The sequence below is a fragment of the Sorex araneus genome, chromosome 3, assembly GCF_027595985.1.
Source record: "Sorex araneus isolate mSorAra2 chromosome 3, mSorAra2.pri, whole genome shotgun sequence".
Classification (NCBI taxonomy): Eukaryota; Metazoa; Chordata; class Mammalia; order Eulipotyphla; family Soricidae; genus Sorex; species Sorex araneus.
Window position 1 is genome coordinate 102,307,932 of NC_073304.1, and position 4,455 is coordinate 102,312,386.

Genomic DNA, 4,455 nt, shown 5'->3' on the forward strand with positions numbered 1-4,455 from the left:
CTGGCTGTGCCTCAGTGAACCCCAGGCCTGCTGCTGCGGAGAACGTTGCTCCGGGGGCCTCCATCCACTTCCTGCTTCCCTTCCACGCCCACCCAGCCTGGCAGCACCGAGATGGCATGAATGGCACCTTTGCCCTCTCAGCGGTTAGAAGGCGGGGAGAGCAGGCCAAAATGGGTGGCTACCTGGTCAGGAGCGTCACTCACTCCCAGGTTTCAGTTCTGTGTTTCCCCTGTATTGGGCATCTGCATGGGTGGTGGGACAGGCCCTGGTGGTATCCACAGAGGACTTGGAGAAGGCGAGACTGCCCCCAATCTGGGGGGGTGGGGGAACCCTAGGCAGGGTGGTTCCTACTTCCTTACCCTGCGTCTCTGCTGGAGCAAACCACCTCTGGGATGGAGAGCAAGAGAGTGAGGTTTGCTTGGGCTTGGGAGTCACCCCCCAGCTTTCCCTGGGACCCTGGAATGCCCCAGGGTGCCAAGGTGTCAGGTAAAATAACTGCTTTCTGTTTTGCACAATTACTGTATCACTGTCATCCCGTTGATCATCGATTTGCTTGAGCAGGCACCAGTAATGTCTCCATTCGTCCTAGCCCTGAGATTTTAGCAGCCTCTCTTTACTAGTTCTTCCCAGCAGTGCCGCATTGGAGGCTCGTTCAGGGTCAGGGGAATGAGATCCATCCTTACTGTATTTGGCATATCGAATATGCCATGGAGAGCTTGCCAGTCTCTGCCATGCAGGCAGGATGCTCTTGGTTCCTTGCCAGATTCTCTGAGAGGAAGAACTAGGCTACAAGAGGTCGCTTTTGGGAACGTTGTTTTATAGTCTCTGGATCTTGGCCGTTGATGGGATTACACGGCGCCAGGGGCAGTTTGTGGGTGTGGCTGCCAAGCTACTGTAAAATGGGGGGTCTGGGTAGAGGAGGCCCAGTCCCAATCCGAGCAAGCTTGGAGATCTCAGCCCAGGGTCCCACACACCTGGGTTCCTCTGCTGATTCCTTCATGCTTGAGGCTTATCCGAACGTGTGGAGAGGGGCCTTCAGCATGACTGTGGCTGGGTTCCGGAGGTCTTTGGCTAGTTTTATACAATACTCCCTTTTTTTTTTTTTTTTTTTTTTGCTATTGGCTTAAAATATTTTTTTTTATTATTTTTTTAATTTATTTATTTTTAATTAGAGACTCACCGTGAGGGTAGTTACAGATCTATACACTTTTGTGCTTATACTTCCCTCATACAAAGTTCGGGAACCCATCCCTTCAACAGTGCCCATTCTCCACCACCCGTAAACCCAGCGTCCCTCTCACCCTCCCCAATCCCATCTCCCCCCCCACCCCACCCTGCCACTGTGGCAGGGCATTCCCTTTTATCATGATCTGGCCTCCTGGTGGTGGGTTTTGAGACTGAGGTTGGGATGACTAAGCTATAAAGTAAGTGAAAATGAGTGTGTTGACTTCTCCCCTGGGCACCTTGTTTTACATAGTTTACACAGTTGTTTTTCTGGAAATAAAAAACAAAAACAAAAACAAAAAACAGAAGTTACTAGGTTATTTTCTGCTCTGGAGAAGCCTGAAACTTCTCTTGGACCCCCCTCTCCCCTTCTCTTTCTTTGTCTCTCTCTCTCTCTGTTTTTATCTGTTTGTCTCTGTCTCTCTTTTTCTCTGTCTCTGTCTCTGTCTATCTGTCTGTCTGTCTGTCTCTCTCTCTCTTTCTCTCTCTCTCACTCACTCACTCCTTGTCAAAATAAGCCTGCATCCAGCCGCCTCTCTCCATGTTCCTCAGACAGCATGATAAATGAGCAATCACCAGGATCCCGGCAGCCCCAGCTGCCTGATTGCCACTCTAGCCTTGCAGCCGATGGCAACTATTGTGTCCACCTCTTCACAGGTGATTGAATTTTCTCCTCAGCATCAGGTTGTCTGGAATCCCTCTAGAATCTGGGGATCCCTGGCCGCACCCACTGCATTATTCTCCCTCCAAAGAGCCTTTGCTGACTTACCCCAGTTTCTCAAAGGGGCTGTAGCCCCCTCTCCAGAGACCAATTTTACTGTCTACTTGTGTCCGTGGACTCTGAAGGTTTGGAAGGACAAAGTGAGCTCTGTGCATTCATTCATTCAACTTTCCAGTCTAGCCCTGCTGAGAATGCTCCTACTTTTTCAATCTTATACCCAGCAAACAAGCAATTCCATCGCCTAGACCAAGGGTATCTTTGCATCCAGCCTCAAGAAGCACAGTTTAGGGGCTGGAGCAATAGCATAGCAGGTAGGGCATTTGCCTTGCATGTGGCCGACCCGGCTTCGATTCCCAGCATCCCATATGGTCCCCTGAGCACCGCCAGGGGTAATTCCTGAGTGCAGAGCCAGGAGTAACCCTGTGCATCGCCAGGTGTGACCCAAAAGGAAAAAAAAAAGGAAGTATGGTTTTAAGGTTGGTCCTCACCATGACGCTGAAGTTTTAAATTTTTAATCTTTAATTATCCATTTTAAGGCTTTTATTATAAGTGAGGTAATAGATTTTTAATCGTGTTCAAGTTCATGGTATTGGGCTGGAGAGATGGCAGAGCAGGTAGGGAAGCCTTAACCCATGACTTGCATGTGTTCCACTGGGGTTTGATCCCACATGGTCCCTCAAGCTCCTGCAGGAGTGATCCCTGAGCACAAAGCCAGGAGTAAGCCCTGAGTACCGTTGGGAGTGGCCCTACAAAAAGTTTCTTGTATTACTATTCAAAGGTACTGCATGCCTCCAACACCAAGAGTCTGTATCCCCGCATGTGCCTCTGGCCCACCATTCCTTCCTCCCACACCTGCCCCCCTGATTTGTTTATCACAGTTTTGGTGCATACTGTGACCTTAGCACCCTCCATCGATATTCTCATGTTTCTGCTAATAAATCTGTTCATTCCTCACAGCCTTTGCCCACCCTGTATCACTGTATCACTCTCATCCCATTGCTCATTAATTTGGTTGAGCGGGCACCAGTAAGGTCCCTGTCGTCCCTGTCGTGTTCAGGGTCAGGGGAATGAGGCCCATTATTGTTACTGTTTTTGGCATATAGAATATGCCATGGGTAGCTTGCCAGGCTCTGCTGTGTCTTCCCTGTAAGCACTAAGAACCCTGGAACAGAGCTTTAGAAATGAGTCTCCCTTGCCAGCTCAACAGCAATAGCGACCTGTTGCTGATGGTAAGTAGAGGTTGTTTGAGACCCTGGGAAAGCAGATTGAAGACTATACCCAAGGTTCCTAGATGCTCCCCTGTAGTAGGAAGGAGATTCTAGGGCATGCAGTAGCTCTGTCATGTGGGCAGTATGGGGACAGTGGTAATTACTAAGATTGTGCTCGATACATAACTCTTGATAAGTGCTTTGAAAGGCTCCAAAAGCCAATTATTGAAGCCTATTCTTTCAGGGATCATTTCTAGTTCATTACTAGAGTTTCTCGGATCATGTAGAGCACCCAAAACCACGAGGAGGAACCAGAGCATCTTTCCTGAGCATGAAGCTGGTTCAAGGTGTTGCTTCTGCAACTGTTGATGATCTTTCTCTTCCTTCAGAAGAGGGAGAGGGAAAGGATGTAGTCTGAGTTGTTTCATGGTAAAAAAAAAAAAAAGCCAATGATCTACCAAACCCTGATGGAAGCTCTTAGAAAAGAGTTAAATAAATGGAGAGAGGGTCTGAATTCATGGACAGGAAGAGTCATAATTGTCAATATGTCAATTATTCTAACTTGGTCCATAGATTTAATGCAATTCTCACCCAAATCCCAGAAACTTAATTTTGAAGATTGACAAACTGGTTGTATAGTTAATATGGAGAAGTAAAGGCCTAGAATCACCAACTCAATATTGAAGTATGAAAGACTGAGTTGATCTGACTTTAAAAAATGTTAGCACTGTAGCACTGTCATCCCGTTGTTCATCGATTTGCTCGAGCAGGCACCAGTAACATCTCTGTTGTGAGATTTATTGTTACTGTTTTTTGAATACGCCGTGGGTAGCTTGCCAGGCTCTGCCATGCGGGAGGGATACTCTCGGTAGCTTGCCGGGCTCTCCAAGAGGGATGGAGGAATCGAACCTGTGTTGGCCGCGTGCAAGGCAAATGCCCTACCCACTGTGCTGTCGCTCCAGTCCATGTTTGTACAGTAATCAGGTTTTGTCACAAGAATAGATAAAGAGAGAAGTTCTGGGTGTCAGCAGCCTGCTTACAGCTTCTAAGTGGCACCCTAACCCTGCCAATTGTCAGGGAGCACTCCAATGAGTCAGGTGTCAAGCTGAGGCAGTCTAGAGTTTGGGAGGGATGCCAAAGGACCCCAGCCCATCCCCTTGCACCAGAGAAGTCCTGGGTGTCGGTGGTCTGCTTGCTGAAACCCAGGGGCAGCCCCAACTCTGCCAAGAAGACTGAAAGGGACCAAATAGAGCCCTAATTTCACACTTTACCACTGGGATTCTGATACCACAACAGATACCA

At 48.3% G+C, this 4,455-nt stretch overlaps 1 pseudogene; it reads left to right on the top strand.

Annotated features, from left to right (window-relative positions):
• Positions 1-3,381: 3,381 nt before the first annotated feature.
• LOC129403755 (small nucleolar RNA U3) lies at positions 3,382-3,576 on the top strand (annotated as a pseudogene).
• Positions 3,577-4,455: the final 879 nt, after the last annotated feature.